Raw genomic sequence first — 21,258 nt, 5'->3', positions numbered from 1 at the left:
AGCCACATGGGGAGAAGGGCAATAGCTGCTTGTATTTTCTCCTCGAGGTGGTGAAACCTTTCACTAACATTTTGTAATCATCACAACACTGAAACTGCCCTTGGTGGGGCACTGTAACTTAACACCTAGAGATATCTTGAAGCGTTGAGTATAAGCGCAGTCAATGTGAATGATCATATAGTTGTAAATGGTATAATGAGGAACTGGCTTGCTGTCTTACGTGTTAGTTAACGGTGCGTGTCATGCATCATTGTTCATTCTCTGCTAATTTTAGTATAAGGCTACATGCCTACTCTGTGCAGGAACAAAGTGGCGTTTTTCGAAGGTACAATGGGGCTTTTCTCTCTCTCAGCTCTGGTGTCAGGTTTCAGTTGATACAGCCTGTAAAAGGCATGAACAGCACGAATCATGGTTGTTCATTTGGCTGTGTTAGCTAAATTTAAATATGGTGTAATTGGAAATGATTGTTGTTAAGAGGGTAAATATGAGTTTTTGCAAGCAAGAGGCTACTTTGATCTTTTTAGACAAGGCAAAATGTGATTTTTAAAGAAACTTTTAAGGTTGATAAAAGATAAAGATAAATAAGGGAAAGAATTTGATAGACACTGTTTTAAAATTGTTACTAGAGAGCAGCATATGCCTCTGTTTTGTGGATCTTTGCAAACCCAAATGTGATACAAATACAATGAATACCCAAAATATAGTATATCAGTATGTGGACTGTATTTATATATGTAAGACCCTTCACCAGAGACTGCAAGACTGAGGTGACCCACCCCAAGAACTGGAAGTGCATTAACCCCCTCTCACTCTCATTTTTCACTCTGTACTTCATATTGTTATCATTTTGCAGTATTACTTTGTATATATTACCTCATTGTGTATATCTGTTTCATATTTATAGTTTTTGGCTATCCTTATCCTAGAGCTACTAAATGGTCTTTCAGTGTTTTTTAGACAATGACAATAAAGATCTATTCTATTCTATTCCACCAGACAATGGCCCATAGTGCTTTGTCGGCCCAAGGTGCTGACCTGGTCTATAAGCACAGTTAGTCAATCATTACATATGAAAACCATGGTGACAACAGTCAGTATGTGCAGAATGTGATATTTACCTTAAAAAGACACATCATCTGCCTTTGGCAGCATATTATGACTGCAGTATACGTGCACTTGGAACTCTGCACATTTTGTATGAGAACAATAGGCGAACGTGCTTACAACTATCTACTCCATTAATAACTGTCACTGCTTTTAAAGAGCATAAAGGAACCAATATGATTGGCCACAGTTGTGGCCACAGCCCCTAAACAACCCATTACGCACACACCTATTATGTATAAAAATTGATTCACCCTAATCCAACCCAACTTCTGTGTGCACCCACACACACCAAAATTGTGTCACCACTCCCTCTGCACACACTGCATTCTTAACTAGACTATGATTCCTGCGCCTTGACTCACGAAATTTGTGTCTCCTTTTGACCGACTGCCTATAAAGTCTGAAAACTAATCAGTTAAAATAAGTGAAATCGTAGTAATAGTAAAGATTTGCATTTTAATTGTGATCCATGAGAGACGTGTTTTAACAAGTTTCCTGTCTCAAATACTACTGTGGCACAGTTCTTGTTTGTACATGTAGAAGTTTATTGGTAAATACCACGGTCATGTCAAGGGGCCATATTACCCCACTGTAGCTTTAGTATGCTGATGTGACACCTAGAAAAAGGGGAAATGGCATTTTACGGTTAATTGCCGCTTCTTTTCATTTTGATTAATGGGTTAGTTAATTCATTTGTAACTTGGTCTTGCCCCAGTACAATGCCTCTGGAATGTCAATGAGAACAACAGAACACTTTTTCAATTGAACAATATTTACTGGACATTAGTCAGTTAAGAATATATATATATGTGTATATATATATGTGTGTGTGTATATATATATACACACACATAGGTTCAGGGTTTATGCATATTTACATAAAAACAGTGCATCAGTTATGTTTCTGTCTTCATATCACCAGATATCTATTCTGTCTTTGAGGGCTCTCGGCTACTTTAATGCAGCAGAAAGTAAACACCTGAGAGGCTGAGTTTAAGATGAGACACCTTTGTAAGTATGCAGCAATAGATGGGAAACAAAAGTAAACTTGATTATAATAACATGCGGTCTTTAAGCTGGCAGATTCTGTATTAGGAATGTCACTTGACAGCAAAAACATGCCTGTATTAAAAGTATTGTCAGTCTGTCAATTGTAATTTAACACTGGACAAGACTGAACATAAAGTGCAAAATGTACAGTTACGATGTTACAGTAATTAACAAATCTGTCATAAATTGTAGTGGGTATTTTTCACACTGAGTCTCCATACTAGGTTTTAAACACTTGCTAAAATGTGATAAGCCTTTCAGTTCTCTTCACCTCATGAATGATGTGGGCTTAAAACAGCCTTTTATGCTGCACATTAAGAAAGAAGCAGAAAACTGCTGCTGCAGCAACCTGTTTTGTGGTAGAATTTCTTTTTCCTAGTGAGTCTCCATTTAACTTGGATTTTGGGAATGTGGTATGCCTTGTGATCCTGAATACATTTTGATTTAAGTGCTGAAGTTAAAAACAGTAAAAGTATGCTGTACTAGTAGTGTGTTAAACACTTTACATACACACACACACACTAAACACATAGGCTTGAAATGTGGGGAGAATCTCAGTTTGACAATATGAGATGCATATTTCTCTGATTATACAGGAACTATTCACAAACATATCTTTCTGTACACAACAGTGAATGCAGCTGCAGCAGATGCATATTGTTTGAAGTGAAGTGGAAGCTGGACAATCGTCCTACTGTAGAATGCCCTGGAGCTCTAACTGAGCAGCCATGGAAATATCAATGTGCTGAGCAAAAGAAGCCTTAGATGAAAACCCACTCCAGCTGTGCCACTGAACCTCTCAACAGCTGGAACCCAAAACTCGACCTGGACAGGCCTGTTTCATGACCAATCCGCTGCTGTTTGACTACAGGGCTTTCTTAAGCAGAGCCAGGATAGTTTGTGGACTCATGAATTATAAATTTTTATATATATATATATATATATATAAAACAAACAAACCAAAAAAGAAAGAAAAACTCAGTTTTGAACGCTGACAACTATTGATCTTCAGTCTATGAAGTGTGAGAATGCTACAGATGCATATCAGAGAAACAGCGAGTAATGCTATTATTTGATCAGCGCACTGTGATCAGGGCACTTTTTTTTATGCTCAAATGTAACGTGCAACTGTGAGCAAGACTTCAAAGGGAAGTGTGTTTCACCATTCTGATTGCTAGTGAATTCTAATTAGATTGAACTACTATAGCTTAATGAAGGGGATCGTGAACTCAGAAATGAAAATGGACAAGTGAAATCTACTGATCTTTTTTGCTCTTGAAAAAAGGTTGACAAACTGACAGACTACTGTAGCCAGTGAAAGTAACCGGGACACTGTAGAGGGTTTTAATTTGTGCTCTGAGGTTTTTTTTTTTCATAGATTAAAATAACATTTGAAATTTGTTTAGTCAATTGCTTTTTGGAAACTTACTGTAATCTTGTTAATTCTTCGCTGGCAGTGCATTAATAATCACACACCAGAGGAGAACTACACAAACACACATTAGGATGTTTGTTAATATCTTACCATGACAATGTAGAGCTAATAAAAAACATGAGCATGGCATCTGCTTGGCTAAGTGATATCAACTCTGTTACAACAGTGTGCAAATTCTTGGCCAGTGACACAGTATAATCAGTTTAATAGTATAAGAAGGCTGCCAGTTATTCTGACCTCAAGACAGCAGAGCCCACAATAATTCTTGTGGCAAATAATTAGTTTTATCGCACAATGACATGGGTCACCCGTAAGGGCTTGATTATAACAAGAGAACAATATAAGAAAATGTGCGGTTCAGTGGAGCTCTCAAAGGGGATTGCTTCTTCATATCTTGTCAAATTCCAGATGACATTTCATATGACTGCAAACCAGAAACAATCCTTCCCCATATGAGCTGCTGCTGCAGCAGCCTCTGAGAGTCATTATGTTGAGAGCTGAAATTCCACACTGCAATGCTTTAGTCTTCACTCTAAGTGCTTTGTTTGTACTGACACTTACCAGAAAGCAAGAAGAGACAGATATCAGATTTTTAAATCAATGTCGTTTGCAAGATGTTCTCAAGTAAAATATGCAAGTATTAAATAAATATGTAAACAAAATTGTATGAAGTCATTAAGGACGGCCTTGTTTGCTATTAATCTTTACCTCTAACTGATTGACAGTATTTATTTGAGCTTGTATTATTCATCACACTTTCCATTACCCGTGGCGAGCTGTTCTCTTAATGGCACTGCATATTGTGCCTGCCCAAAGGAAATGGTGTGGCAAACATGCACATTTTGCTTTTTTTTTACACTGACTCCAATCTGTATGGTATTGACCATATGTTGAATGATATAGCCTACTATTTGTTATTCCAATTACATTCAGTACACAGTATTTTTTTAGCTCTGGCTGATGGATTTGCACTCATCTAGTGTGTGCAGGGTACTGCTGCTTAACAGACTCAGAATTTGCATTATAATGATTTAGAACACCAATGCATTTTTAATGCTCATAAACAAGAGTGTGTACTGTGGTTTTTTTTCACAGAATTTGTTTACTCCACCATTTAACTGTGTATATGGTCGTGGCATTTGTAGCAACTCCTTGGTATGAAATTGCTCTTTGCTTTTGTGCGAGACTGATCATGGTGAAAATGTGTCGTACCAGACACACATTCAAGCAGAATTCGAGCCTCAGTGGTCATCTGCAGCATTAAAATTACACTGACTTTGGCCTTAGCTATGGAGCAGCTGTGATGTGGGTGTACTGTAAGCTTGCCTTTGAGAGAAATTTCTAATTAATAGTATGGGTCTTATCATAGTGTACGAGACCTGATGTTTTGATACTGATCAGCTTTTGACAAAACCTGAGGGAATTATGCATGTCACTGCTGGCTTTTAGCATTTTTAATATTCTACTGATTAGCTCAGGGGGGCCACTACAGTATTCACTCATTCCTCCAAGCATCACACATAATATCTTAGATATCACTGACTGAATTTGTACTGAACTGAGGGAAATTACACATGCCAATACAGCAATTGTGCATTTTTAGATGTAGACAGATTGGCCCAAAGGGGGTGCTATGTTATGCCATTTGATTATCCACATATTAATAACCTGTCACTGAGGCACAGTACATTTCTAGAGACTGCATAAGGACAGAATACGCATGAGACTCTTATTCTGCTATCATTTTGTGTGTTGCTTCCTACATCAATATGCATAAAATCGAATTTATGCTGAGCACTAAGAATAGCAGCCAAAACACACAAACCATACTGTCATATTGTAATTGTATTGTTATAGCACTGTGCAAAAGTACAATATCCTGTTATTTACATTAAATATCAATCTTTCTCAAAGGCGTCCTGTCAGTATGACAGCAAGTGGTACTGTAGCGCCATAAAAATATTTCTAGAAACCAGGATTGTTTAAATTACATCGCCACATGAAAGTATACATTCACTATTCAATTCATTTTTGCTTGTTATCAATAGAAAGCACACCTGCCAAGCATTAGGGGTTTCATCCTGTATGTCAAATACAAACACAAGGTAACTTAACTCAAACAATGCACCCACAACAAATGCAAGATAGTCCAACGAGTCTCTTAAGGTATTAGGGTGGCCCTAAGCCTTTATCTTATCAGGTTTCAGTCCAATACACAGGGGGATGGGGGCGGGGACAAAAGGAAGCCAAGCAATTAATTGTCTTCTCTGCTTGGCATCTCATTTCAGCACCCCAGAAGGTCTATTACAGGAGCAAGACAGTCATTAAACCTCAACAATAATCACTGCTGAGCTATGCCTTCATCCTCTGTGCTACTTCAGTGTCTCCTGCTTAATGGCACCCGGCTATGACAATTCCACTCAAAAGCAATAAAATTTTGATACATGCAAGGCAATTTATAGAATTTAAATGCCATGTTAGTCAAATCATTGACATGAAACAGAACCAGAGAAGTAATTATTGTGCACTAGAATCAGTCTATCTATTAAATTGACTAAATAATCCACTGAAATTACTACATAATAAAATGCAGCAGGACCTCTTCAGATGCAAAAAAAAAAAAACCACAAATACTTCTAAAGCAACAGAGCAAAAAAGAGAATGGTAAAAGAGAATGGGAAGGTAATAGAGGGAGGCAGAGAAGTGAAAGAGCATCATGAGGAGAACAAAAGAAAAGTTAAAAAAATGTAGGACGGGGGAAACTGAGGCTGAAAAAGAGCACGGTAGGTGAGAATGAGGAAGATAGGGGTTGAGGGCGCTCAAGAAGAAAATGGTGGGGGAATAGGGGAGAGACAGAGGGTGAGAGAGGAGTTTGAGAGGCATAAAGCTGGCAGTTGGGGAAGAGGAGATGGTTCATTTGTCACTGTCAGATCAGTTTGTTTCTCCTTCATAACTGCAAGGACGAGATCTGGCCCACAACCCAGCCCCCGATCCTCCCCGTTCTTAAGCCAACCACCCATCACCATCTATCCTCCAACCTCTGCCAGCACCTGCCCTCTCTCCTATCACTGGAGATGAGGATGCAGCCCATGCTACGGTGCACTCTGTACACACACAATTTTGTCTGCCTGCGTGGACATGCTCACTGAGCTTAATCAAATGTATGCCCCAGTAACAGTAGCAGCCTATAGCCTGGAGTAAAATTATCTATCCAAAGGCATGTCTGAATGATATTAGCATTTCTTTCAGCAGCTAAATTAATGAGTAATGAGGCATATCCATGCAATTGTAGTCTTTTACAAAGCCCACATTCTAAATAGAAGATGAATGTTTGATTTGGACTGAATATCATACAAATACAGAACAGCTGCTTATAGCTCAGTTTGACCATGGCCTCTCTTTCTTCTCTATATGTACCTCCTGCAAAGAAGCAGAGGCAGCATGCTGATATAGCACTCCTGGATGCATCACAGGCAGAATTCGACAAACTTTTATTGGCTGAGTGTCTACCCCCAACCTGGGCCCTGTAATGAGTACAGTGGTGGTGCTTCCTCACTAAAAAAAATCTATCAGTTGGAGGTTAAAAAACACTTTCTTTGGCTCAGGAAGCGTGGCGTAGTTGGCAATCATAATGCATGTTCAGTCCCTGGCGGGTAATGTGTCTACGCATCCTTCACCAGGTGTAATTAACCTGAATTGTCTGTGGTGTGTAGGTAAGTCTGCAATTACTGCACCTAACTGCGAGATGTTTCTGCTGCTCATGCAGTTATCTGACAAGCAATTCAGTTTCCAAATGATAAGAATGGTCGTGACTGTTTCCATAAGGATACCAATTCTTACTTCAGAGTTTTTCGTTTCTTTTACTAGAACTGTTTTCCTGTCGGGGCCTCTCTGCCTTAAGACAGCTGGATTGTTCATTCCTTTTCTTCCGGCTGCATATTATCTGCCCATTTCCTTTATCTTTTACTTTGAGTTCTTTTCATCATTCAGCCACATAGTTACATTAATATGATGGATGATTCATTCATCTCTTTTCATCTTTTATTTTCTACCCAAACCACATTTCTATGTATATTTTAACATTCTTGAATAGACCAAATGTATGTAAAAATCAGCTATATGCAACCATTCCCAGGTTCATGAGTATGATAATATATTTTATATAACATTTAAAGGAATATCCAACACTGTGAAATACTTGCTTAGTTAGATTACAGGATCAATACAATTTTATTCTCTGTCTGACATAGGGACATGACAGGTCTTGATAAGTATCTGAAATCACTCCCTCAGACACTCAACAGTTCACTGTACAGTGAGCTGTAAATTGAGATTTTCTTTTTTGCATCATCACTGTAGACTAGCTCAATGGTAATTTCTGTATCTATAAATTAAACTGTGGTATTATTAGCGGAAACTATTTTTTTCCCCCACTCCATTGTTGGAGTTTTGAAAGCACTATATTAGTGCATAAATAAAATTTGTGCTCAAATAAAAAGGCAGAAGGTACAGGTATTGCTGCACGGTAAAATAATATAAGGTATGGTTTAGACAGCCTTTAAGTTTGGCAGATGAGACAGGTGTGTGCAGGTAAAGAAGACTGGAGGGACAGAAGTGACTTCACACGGGGGAAAGCAGGTCTGACTTGTTATTAGATACTGATGTGACACATCTTGGAGAGGGCATCAGTGGAGGTGTTGAGGTGTCACGCCAAGAAAATCCCAAAAGGGTGAATAGTTCCATGCAGGGGGACCTGAACTGCCAACATCAAGAGAAGGACCGGGCAGAGGAGGCCTACAAGCCAGGCAAATGCTATCACCCCCCCAGCCTCACAAGAGCATGCTGTATCGTGTGGGTGAGAAAGAGTCCTGCGGCTACAGTGGAGCCAAACCTATCACCCCCAGGCAATGGAAACAAAACACTCTCAAAGGGAACAAGTACGAATATCCTCACATCTGTAATTGCAGCACTCAGCCTCTGAGGTTGCAGGCATGTTAGGAGGAAGGTAGACTATGTGTTGAAATTTCCCTTAATAGCCTAATTTTTGCTGAGGAAAAAAAAATGTATCTTTGTGACATGCTCAGCCTAGCTTAGCACAAAGACAGGAGAGCAGGGGAAACAGCTAGCCCCTATCAAAAGTACAAAAGAAGAAAAAAGTCTTTCTGAAGACTGTCAACCCACACATGTGGCACTTATCTTCTCATCTAGCACTTGGAAAACAGGTAATAAAAAAAATCCTTAAACATCTGCATATTCCTTTAAGGTTTTTACAAGTAAGAAGCTGTAGCTTGTTATCATGTTCACAGGAGCTGCTCTGACAGTTCTTACAAGTTAAAACGTAATTACAATTTACTCAAGGAGATTGCAGTTGTATCTGAATGTAAAATGAACTGAGTCTAATTGCTTAATAGCTGTCATAAGAGTTGGATGTGTCACAACATTCTCCACTTTTAACAAAAATTTGACATAATCATAATAGTCTTACGTTGTCACTAATGTTAATGAAGGTCTTTGACAGTTCCACTAATAAAGTAAAACCTTTTTGATGTAACTATTCTGAAGTAACATTCAAAATGTTGAGCACATCAAAATTAATGAGATTATTTCCTTTTGATAATTTTCTTTTTCTTCCTCCGTCATTTCTCCCTTTAGTTAAAAAGCAAATGAGCAGTGAGGTCTCCAATCAGAAATGTGAATGGCATGGTCACATTATTGTAGTCTTAGCCCCGTTCATTTGGCTTTTACTCACTTACAATGCATTTCAACATCTTATTGATAACAATTTAATACTCATCTTTTTGGATTAGATATTGGTATAAAGTCAAAGCTGTCATCAGCCTTTTAATGGAATTATCCCTCTATTCCAAATTTTTACTTTAAATATCAAGGACAACACACTTGGGCTAAGACCACATCATTGTTGATTTGGATTACATTTTTGCTCAACTAAGTATTACCATCTACAAGATACACAAAGAGGCCTTTGTGAATGCTGGAAACAAAATATTGCAGATTCATAATAGTATGTAAACACATTTACATTATTTTGTTGAGCTGAAATATTCATGCAATTAAAAGGTTCACAAGCTACAATATCTGACTGCAAATGACACTGTCAGAGACATTAGGGGTTTAAAGAGGAGACGGTGATAAAAGAATTCAAAATACCAGAGGAATGAAGAGAGCATAACCACTTGTAATATAAATGGGAAAATTGCAGTGTGGAACACTTAAGGCAATGTATTTCAAGTGGTTTCCCTTTTTCCAAAGTTTATCTCAATTTTCTTGTTTTCTCAATTGTTTTGGAAATAACAGTGTTCATATAAATACCAGAATGTATTTGGAGACTGAATACATTCAATTTATTATACTTGGACTAAATTCTTTCTGTTATAGAATTATGAATGGATCTTTGTATTATGTAACCCTTTAGGGGAAGAGTTTTTTTTATATAAAATATCTTGGTCCTCCCAAGCATATAGGGTACAATCCTACAGGACAAATGTATAACTCTATTCTTAGCAGCAATCCAGTGGAAAAGTAAAGCAAGGCTGTTATATCTACCATGCATAGGAACCACTTATACAGACTTGTATCATGTTTTTAAAGTACATAGATCATGTTCATGTGTTCAGTCATCATCAGCTTTTTAAACAATTACAGTAATACGACAAAAAAACTACACTTTTGAGTGGGGTTGTGTAAAAAAAATGAATTTATGAGATCCTCAGTTGCTGCTGTTAACTGAGTGAGAAAAAAGCACAGAACACATTAAATTAATCATAGCCCCACAACAGTTTGTCACAAAGAGAAATGTTTCCTCAAAGCTAATTAAACGCCATTCATTAGGCAGTGCTCCAGAACAGAGTGTGGCAAACTTTTGGTTTATCAGGAGCATGCGGCTCTGACACTTCATGCTGCTTTAAGACTTGGTACACACATTTCATGGCTGTTTTCACCATGTTTATTAAATGTCACGAAAATCTCCCCAAAAGACGAAATGGTAGGTTTTCCCACAGAAAAGCACCAGAAATAGCAATTTATGGCCAAGTCAGGGATTCACCTTTGACTTGATCTAGGATTTAGAATTTCAAACTCGCTGTGAAAAATGTGCCTGCCTCTGGAAGATTTGGGTCAGGCTCATCAAAACGTAATAAGCAGTGCTCTAATCACATGAGAGGCAGTATGCTGAAACCTCACAGCTGTATGTGATTGTTCTGATCCAAGGAGGGTGAAAGAGCTGTCGCTGGGCTGAAGAGCATGTTCAGGCAGTTACAAAAGGACTGAGTTAAATCTCAGCGGGGACCTGTTTTAGCTTAATAATGCTTATGCTAATTTATATTTATTGTGATAATGTGTGTTATATGCTGGGCTGCTAACTAGAGGAATAATGTGATAACTATATAGTTAAAACAGCTGTCACTAAACATCACTGAATTTAGGGATGATGACATTTCTGAAACTGCGTTGCAACCAAGTAGCAAAAAACACTTAACACATGAACCACTGCTTGTTGTGCAACAGTATCTGACACATAGCTCTGGATAAATATCCAGAAGGAAAACATGGCGATTCAGTGACAAATCAAATAAGTTTTACACCATCTGTAACTGTGCACCTTTGTGGCTGGCTGGTCTTAAAGGTGTCTGTGGGCCAGAGCACTTCCCTAATGGACCTTAATGGGTTTTATGGTGCACTGCAGGCTTCTAATGGGGTAGTATGTCTGATGGGGTTGCTGCTCTCTGGCCCTCTTGGGCCCTGTCTAGGTTCCTAATGTGACCTGAAGAGAAGAATACATAATGTATCGCTGTTTCTGTAAGTCAGAGGTTAATATAGTTAAAGAAAGTGTAGAATTTTAGGGTGTGAAAAGAGGGAAATGTGGGGTTATGAGAATGTGTAAGAGCAAAAAAAAAATACGAAAAGAGAAGCCCAGGAGTTAAAGCAGCGGGAGAAAAAAATAACCATGGCATATTATTGAGGGACACTTTGGTGCTAAGCTGCTTATTGATAAAAGCACTAATCTGCCTGGCAGAAGGTAAGAAGGCTGGGATGTGTGGTGATATAATATCTCAGCTAAAGGCAATACCATCAGGGAGCTGAGCCTCCACACAGCTTTACCTTAAGGAGTTACTCATTTTATTTTATTTTTTACATAAAAGGCAGAATCTGACCGTGTGCCACTCACCAAATGCATACATATAAGCCTGAGGAAAAATGAGAGCAGATCATTGTGAACCACTGGCTTTTCATCAGACATTTCATCAGACTTGATCGATAGGGAGAGCCCATCACTTTTTAATACGTATATAGATCACTAGCAACACTTTAATTATTTTCCCTCTACATCAAAGACCAAGTCAGCATTGCTGGGCATTTTGATGACATCAAGAGGGCTCATGGCTGACAGTCAGGGTGAGCTGCACAGAAAGTTCTTGCCATTCATCAGGAAGACTTCTGTCCCTGGTCCTTTTGCGCTTAAATCAATACATTGTCACATTATTAAAATGTGTTTAATGCATAATTATTACATTAAAACTGGCATGATGCATGAAGTCTTCATGAAAAGTGTCATTAAATCTTGGAGATGATCTCTATAGACTGCTACTGAAATTTTCATCACATTCAATCACAGTCAAGCACCAGACCTGGTGTACAATGCCAATAAAATCTGCTTAAAATAACAAGCATAGTGTTACTGGAAGTAACAAGTTTCACACTAGGTTAGTATTTTCATGCACCAAAATCAACAGCATAAGCCCAGTGGCATCAGACTTTATTGGTACCTTTTCCAAATTTTGTAATGTTTTGCTAAAAAAGCCTTTTTTGCCTCTGCAGAGAGCAATGTGTGGAAAGTTACAGATTTCAGCCTTTTACAGGTAAATGGGTAAAATAGTTATTTCCAGATAGCAGCGGACAAGTATGTTAATTATGCTTAATATACTGAAAAATTGACTACTCTTTGCACATGGTCCTAGCCCATTATCTACACCTGTCAGTCCTGCCACACCAATGGACCAACCAATCTCAGAGGGCTAACTCTGATCGTTCAGTCTTAGAGTGAGGTGCAAATGAAATCAATTCCTATGTCCTAGTTCAAAGAATGGTTCTCTCGTTAGGCCAAGCCTGCTAATTGAAGTCATTTGGCTCTCTGCTGTCTCTGATGCCCCCACCATGTTGATCATCCCTCTAGTTAAAGGCTTTTTTATTGGGGCATTTTGAATCAATACCTTCTGTTACCTAGGGTAGTGGGAAACATCTAAATACTATCTGCTCACACAAATGGTGGCAAATAATTTTGCGTGGTGAATAGATTAGGAGATGTTGGGTAACCTGGTGTGAGGTGGTGTATATTTAAATGACAACATTAAACAATGACTGTATTTTCTTTATCTCAGTAATTTGTTTATACGCAGCCTCTTGCCAGCTGTGCGCTTTCAGGTGCTGAATATGTAAAACCCAGGTGTGTCCAACTTTGCATTGTTATCAATTGATCCTGACTTTCGGTTAAGTCGATTTTTAATCTTCTCTCCTCAGCTACTTGGATCACACCAATAACTCTGGCACCTCTGCTGGTCTGTTGTTGCAAGAAGCCAGAAATCTTCGTGCTAATGAGCAAGAACTTAAAGAACAAGAACTTAAAGATACTGTGTCCCTCCAAGTCTCAACGGCTGATTGGCCTCTGAATAATTAGGATGTATCCTTATGTTTAGGAGCTCCAGTCTTTAAGTGAACATGAAACAAGACAGCATCTGAAGGCTACGCAGAGGGTGCCAGGACACTATAAATGTGCTGAGCATAGCAGGCGGTCTGTGCACCCAGTGTTTCTGCATAAGCCTTGATTATTGAGCTGTGCCATCTTTTATACTATGCAGAGCCAGATCGTACAGCTGACATCCGTCTCTGTCTACTGTAACTCAAGGTAACACACATCCTCTCTACCCTGGCAAGATACTTCAAAGGATGTCTAGGGATGTTATGTGAATATTTTTGGCTTCTTTATCTCCACCTGCCTAGCGCAGTTTTTAATAGCAATGAGCAGACACACCAAAGAAGATATGAAGGGGTGGAGTTTAAGGATTTTAAGCACTAGCCCACGAGACTTCTACAGTGAAATTATTACTAGACTGGTGAAAATAAAGTCATACTCTAGGCAGATCAGTTTGTCATGGTTTTATTAATATTATTAGATTGAATTTGGTCACTGGCACATGTTTAGCTGCTGGAGCTACTGTATGGCAGCAGTTCAAACAGGCAGGTTTAGGGACAAACCTCTGATTTTAGGGTGAAGCAACTGAAATTTCTTTTACATCTTTAATAAATGTTGTTGCCTTGTGCCTTATCAACTGGGCTAATGAGCAAAAGGAGACTCTATTATTAACTCTGTTACCCACATGATTTGTTGATTTGTGATACAAAAAACAAAAACAAAACAAAACAAAAAAACAAATTTGACAATGAAAAAAATTTGATTTGACATTATTCTGTTCCTTTTTTCACTTTCAGAGTTTCTTTTTTTCCTGGTTATGCTTCTTCTCGTAGCTAACGCTGTGGTAGATTAGTTGATATTGACAGATTGACACCCAATCAAAACAGGCATCCAGCATAGTTGCACATCAAAACATTTTCTTCTTCCTCCTCAATATCCAGCAAGACTTGAGATATCTGAATAAAGGACAGATCCATCATTTTGAAAGCCTTGCAAATGACATAGATGCCATCATCCTGCCAACATGTGTCCATTTTTTTTTTTTTTTGGAAATATTCACTCTGTGTCTGATTACTGGTGATTAGGAATGTTTGTAGTCTGTCGATAATGCCCAAATTTAGTAGCAGCTACTTGTCCTAATGAATAACAACAAGAGAGAGTAGTTTGTCAGAAGAAAGCAGTTGATTTTAAGATTGTCATCTTTTGATATACTGTTCAACTATTTCAGAATTGTTGTGTCTATCCTGTGTAAAACTTTCAGAATAGCCTGATGTGTGAATAATACTTCATTATGCTTGAAATTAATTATTGTCCCAGGGAAGGGAAGTTGCCAGTTCAGTCTTCCTGTTCAGCCATCCTAAACAAAATGAAATTAGAAGCACACAGTATTTAAAGGCAAGAGTCAGGCACATTCAGACACAGCCTCTGTTTTCTCTTGTCTCTGTGTTTTCAGAAATTTTTCTGTTTCTGTCACTCCCCTGTCCACTCTTTGCCTCCACTGTAGATCACCTGGTCCTATAACCCTGTCTACCGAGCTACTACTCATCAGCAATTAGTCCCAGTATTTGTAGAGGGTTGCTCACTGCCAGGTCATGTTACCTCTCTGCTTTGGCATTCCACCCACTCCTCTTGTTACACGTTTGTCTGTTACAGTACCTGCCTGCAATCTTCATCATTTGATATCCTGCCAATTTATACCGTGTTTGACTGAATCACTCACCCTGTTCCGGGCTATAAGCCTGAAATTACTTCACCCATTGTTGTCTGCATTTGAGTCCAACTTTCACTTACCTGAATGTGACAGTATGATCTGACCAAACTACAGTCCTAGCAGACGCAGTACTAACCATGGAGGAGGGGAAAAAAATGAGGTGAAGTATGAGGCATTATGACAAACGGGTCCACTGTGCGCGTTATTTTGTACCCTCATGTTATTTGCTTTCTCCCGCAGTGCAAGATTTCCAATTAAAATTTACTCAAACCTATGAAAGCTTCCTCCTGAGATTCTGCTCTTGTTATCTTTATCACTTTGTTTGATCCACCCATGCCTTGGCTCCATCAAGACTGGATCAAAGTACCATAAATTCATTACTGGCTTCTGCTCTTAAACCAACCTTTCAGTGTTTGTTTCCGTATCAGAACTGTCACCTTATCTAAACCAAAAATGATCATTTTCTGCCAAATTGCTTTCAGGTTGATGTTTTAAACTTAATTAGGGTACTGAAACCAAATGTATACTTCTGAATATTTTCATAAAATTACATAAAACGCAGATCTTTAAATAAATTAACATATAAAATATTGAAATGCTCCTGTTGAAAAGCCACAATATGCAAGTTCTGGAAATCAAGCTAGTGCTAGCAAGAAACTCAAAAGCAAACCACTCTGCTATGCTATGCCCAGACCTTTACCTACATCCTCGTCCTATTTGATGTCTCAGCTAATGCAGGAATCGATAGCTTGCTAGCCAGCATGTCAGCCATGGTGGCATCTTGCAGCAAATAATACTAGCTTGAAGCTAATATGCGAGAAGAGTAGTAGACCAAAAGCGTGTTCATGTAACTGATATGTTAAGATATGTTTTGAAACATACTTCACCTAAAAAAATATTTGGAAAAAGTTATGTGCTGTAGCTTAAATAAACTGTTAATAGTGCATAATAACAGCAACAACCATGGAATCTAGAGTCACTAGCTCATTTAACTGAAGGTATGTAGGTGTGTATATACACACACACACACACACACACACACACACACTGGAAAATAGTAGGCGTTTTGTAGTAAGTTCAGTTATATAACTGTGCTAGCAGTATTCCTCACGGGTAATATGTTGTAATTATAAAAACACACTCAGTACTAGGTATACCACATTCTGAACAAAGATCTCTATCATTTATTTAAAAACCTAGTAGTGTTGTTAAGATGTGAAATGGCAGCAATATTGGCAACTAAACAACACACAGTATTTTCAGTACAATGCAGTGCCAACACAATGTATTGAATCACGCTTTCATGCCATAAAACAGTAAGCAAAACATGCGGTATACAAGCAAAGTAAATTATTCCAGCATCCACAATGCTTTTCACCTCACTTTTCCTTCCAGCCTTCTTTTTCTGGGTAATCAGCCAGGGCAAATATGTGGTGCACAAAGAGCCGTGTGCGTGTGGGTGTCTCTATGTGTGTGTGTGTGTGTATGTCTGTGTGTGTCGTTCCTGTTTGAAAAATACTGGCAGGCAGATTGGAAGCCGAGATAGGAAAAGATAGGGAGAATAAGTCAGCTGCACTCCTCGCTCTCTCAACTATTCACTGAAACGCAGATGACATATTTTCAATGATTTCTAGGTTTCACTGGTCTTGAGTACAAGTAAAAGAGAATAATGTGTCACAGTCTTGTAGAACAAGTGCAAATTTTGCCTTGGGCCCTCGTCTGTAATACACCTCTGCTGAGTTCAAACAGTAGTATTGGGCTAAATTGGGCTAATCCCAGCTCAAAGGGATGCCTAAAGTTCACAAAGTGTGGGCCCTGCTTAACAAAGAAGCAGGTTAATTAAGACTCTCACTGACTCACTCTACCCACTATCCTGCTCCAAGAATTCACTGGATTGGCTCTAGGTAACTGTGGACAGGAAAGGAGATAAACGAGTACCCCCACAGGGGAAAACATTCATCCATTTTGGATAAATAAAGCATTTTACTAGCGTGAATGTATATAAAGAATGAATTTACAGCTTATTAAACTGTCATGATTGCTGTGTAACACAGGATTCTCAGTGTTCCATACCACTCACAGCATGTTTTCTTGGATGTAGGATTCTCATGAAACAAGGTGTGAAAAAAGGTGCCATCTCTTGGACCCAAAAGGGCTAATTATCAGCTCTAATGGCTAATGTGAGTCACTGGTTTCTCCAGCAACCATCATGCAATATCACACATTCAAAGGTGACAAGGAGGGGAACTAAAATCTACAAAGATAGTCGCTGTAAAGGTGCACAAACCTCCTCTTCTCTTGTTTGGGACATGTAAAGCGTATGAAGTCATAATTCTGGAACATCTGCAATGTCTACTCAGATACTCCACACTGCATACAACACGGTGTACATCATGTAGTTTAACAGTACAGGATATTGCTACATTTATAATTATTCCTTTGAAATATGCACATTTTACTGTATGCAAATGCCTACCCTAGCTCAATAACAAATTTGTGACACACACCTGAGAATAGTTTAACTTGCCAAGACCCTGAGGAAAATTCCCAATGTCCCCACTTTAATTACAATATTACCCAAACAGGTGCAAGCCATATGAAAGCAACAGTGAAGACCTTTATTCAGTAGAGGAAAGCTACAGAACCCTCATTTGAATCTAGTATAGAAACATTTTGGATTTGTTTGATGGTACATTTGCACTTGCTAAGGCATTTTCTTGCCAAGAAAAATAGGATGTCTTATCTGAAATAGTGGAGAAAATGGATCAGGTCTTTTTTTGATTTTCTAGCTGTTGGTGGGCTTTCACCACCTACAAGTAAATGATGGCTCTTTTTTAATTTTGCATAGTGTGTGATATAATTCTGAAGAATGTTGACAAAGGACCACAGAGGACAGGAGTGCATCTATATCTGCCTCACGCGGGCCTTTCATCTTTCTCTCCACTTGTGATGCGTACTGTAAATATCATGGTACTCTGTCTGCACAGAGGCTGTGAAACAGTTGGCAACAAAAAGCACTGTCCATGGTTCTGAATTCCATTGGTTCAAGACACATACAGTACATGACAACCGTTGGCTACAACTGTGGTTAAGAGTTTCGGATGTCTAAGTCTATTTCTGGCATTTACTGGTTCATTTCTTTTTTGGAACAAGCATTTTAGAAACAGGATTTATTTTGAATTTGCTGTGAGGCAATGGATATTTTTGCCCAACTGTCTACAACTGTGTTCAGAAGCTGTATGCCTGTTGTAATATACTATATTGCAGAAACTGCATTCCAGGAATTCTGTTCCAAAGTGGGTTAATCTAAAGCAATTAGAGGGCTGTAAAATTCTCAACAGAGTCTTGGGAGAAGATGAAAACGCTTCTGAATTGATAACAGTGCTATCTTCTAGTGTGGGATACAAATACCAAATCCAAATATGGCTTTGTACATATAGCTGGCATATGCTTAGATAATACTGTGATCTAATTAGGGCATCTTAAACATCTGTTTGGGTTTTGGCATCCTCAACAAGCCATTCTAGAGAATACAGTGTTTGAATATTCTATTATAAAGGCTCAGACTGTTCTAAAGACTAGCATCTGTAGGTGCAGACATTTCTATAAAATGAAAACATCCTCTGATGAAAAAAAAAAAAAAAAATCTAATGATGAATCAATTGATGTGTGCAAAAAAAATCTAGTTATGTAGGTCAAGGAAACAAGGCTGCATCTAAATAAATATTAGAGCAGTGAGATACCCCTACAATACAGTATGTCTAATAGTTGTCTCTATTATTAGTCTTTGTACATTTGTGCTGAAATAATATCTATATACTTCCTTAACCTACCACTACCTACCTAATCTACTACTTATGCACATGCATACATTTGCAAACATTTGTCCGTTTGCAAGAGGGCCATCTGTCATTTGTCAGTGGCTGTGTGGACGCTCAGTGTCATAATGCATTCCCTAGTGCCTAATCTTAACCTGAGCCCTCATGACAAACTGTCTGACCCCAACCCTAACTTTAATCTTAAATTCTTACCTTAACCCCAAGATAGAAGTCCTTTAATAAAATGCCCAAAATATAATCAGGTTTCAAACACATGAAGTAAATATTAGTCTCAGGATCAGACTGTTTTGGTTTGTTGAACAGCAACTCAAATTTCACCCAACAATAGGCTGGTGTTCATAAGTGGACCGCATTTAATTAAAACCAGAGGGAGTTGGAGATGAAGAATGATAATGCCGCACATAGTTACAGAGCTAAGTTCTGTTTGTGGTACAATTCTTCAAAACCTTTTAAAACTGAGCTCTAATGGCAATTTCAAAAAAAATAAATAAAAATAGCTTATTTCATGTGCTCAAAATCTGTTTATATGCCAACTGTAACTTTCAGATATGATATCAAGAAGTTTAGTACAAACTAGCCACCTGACCACACTCCCATAGAAAAGCCATTGTCGAGAGTAGCACAGTTAATTAAAGCAAGGGCACCACTCTACATCTGTCACATCACTTGGCAGTTAATTTAATTATATATTTTGGACAATCTGTTCTTCCTGATGTGAGAGGGGATGCCATACATGAGACAACATCTGCTGAGGTATGTCACATGAGCTTCAGCATCTGTCCATGTTTTTGCACAACCTGTCAATCACTTGAGTCATGTCTCATACGCATTTATGTTATCATATTGAGAAACCACAAACACTGTCAAGTGCTGAGAGCCTACATCTGTGCTGCAGTTACAATTAACACTCTTGTAATAAGCAGAAAATCTACACACATACGCAAAGATTGGCACTACACACAAATACCCAGACACACCCTGTGGCTTGCAGTCATTTTGGTCCCTTATGTTGTCCATCAAGGAGACAGTGGTGACTGTTCTCTTTACTGACTCCACCCACAAAGGCTTGTGATCACCTAAGCTGTCAGCTAGCATCTGCTGAAACTACCAACCAGCCAACTGTGAGACTGGCTCTGAAGATATCTCCACAGAAAATGTGTCACCTACACATGTTCAGAACTCAGCTGCATATTTTCCACTTCTATTTTTGCTAATTTTTATGTGGCAAACTTTATCTGCAAAGCCTTGGAGAATGTCAAACTCTTCTGTATGTATGACACCACTATGCAACATATAGAAGCGTCTTGGAAGCCCATGTGAACTTGTCTTGAATGAAAATAAACTGTATACATCAATGTCAGACATTTTCAGTACAAAATGATGGCTGGATGGATCTCTTGAATGCCACTGTCACAATAAGAATATTGCATTCATAGAGTTAGTTAATATTTGTGTGATTCACAGATATCTCACTGAGAAAAAGTTTAGCAGTATCAGTCATGTTAGGTTGCTGATTATGATTTGTGTGAGATAGAATGCCCCTGTAGTAGGCAGTCTTTGGATTTGGGGTTTCTTTGAAGTCACGTAATATTGTTTTTTACTTCATACTGATTCTGAATTTTTTTTTCTCACATTGAAAGAGAGTTGAGTGCAGTAATTACTTGAAAAAGAGAGATGCATTACAATAGCCTGAATGTGCTCATCTACAATTAAGGTCTGATGTTTTCGTGAGGAGGTGGCTACCTATGGCAAGATACCTCTTTAACTGAGGGGAACACCACAGTATGCTGGAATGTCTTAACTGTCCACCTATTTATCTATTTAGTATTTTTCACTCACTAGTAATATTCAGCTTTCTGGGCCCCAGGGTTTTTTTTTGTTCGTTTGTTTTCCTTGTTTGTTTGTTGTCCTTGTTTTGTTACATAACTTGTGATGTTGTCAAGGAATGTTTGTGTTTCTCTTTAATAAAAAATAAAATAAAATAAAGTTCCAAAAAAAACAATAGCCTGAGTGTATCTGTCTTAATAAACTGGTGGGATCAAGACATCTGGACATTTTGCAGCATAATACAGAATGTTACACTATTAAAGGATTATGATAGTCTGCCTTATCCTCCTGTGCACACACATGCACACAAATACACATCTACACTTGTTTAGTCCAAGACACACATTCACACACTTGCAGATGACACAGAAACCTAGAGACACACTAGCTTCCTGTCCCTCGACTTTACAATTTTTCTGTTCGTAATCCCCTCTGAGTCTATTAATATTTCTGTTTCCATGGCGATTCAAACCTTGCCAAATGTTGTACAGATAAGAGGAGATAAGAGCATAAGGAGCAGGGAGATAAGAGCAAGTGACCTGCAGAGATCAGAGCACTAGAGGTCAGGCAGAAGAGCAGAAGT

At 38.4% G+C, this 21,258-nt stretch overlaps 1 protein-coding gene across 1 annotated transcript in view; it reads right to left on the bottom strand.

Moving 5' to 3' along the window:
- pcdh1a (protocadherin 1a) overlaps positions 1–21,258 on the bottom strand; it is an 83,337-nt gene that overhangs the window by 48,467 nt on the left and 13,612 nt on the right. The gene's annotated exons all lie outside the window — the stretch shown is intronic.

The sequence above is a fragment of the Lates calcarifer genome, linkage group LG20, assembly GCF_001640805.2.
Source record: "Lates calcarifer isolate ASB-BC8 linkage group LG20, TLL_Latcal_v3, whole genome shotgun sequence".
Lineage (NCBI taxonomy): Eukaryota > Metazoa > Chordata > Actinopteri > Centropomidae > Lates > Lates calcarifer.
Note: the sequence above shows the minus strand (reverse complement) of the source record. Positions and strands in the feature narration are given on the sequence as shown.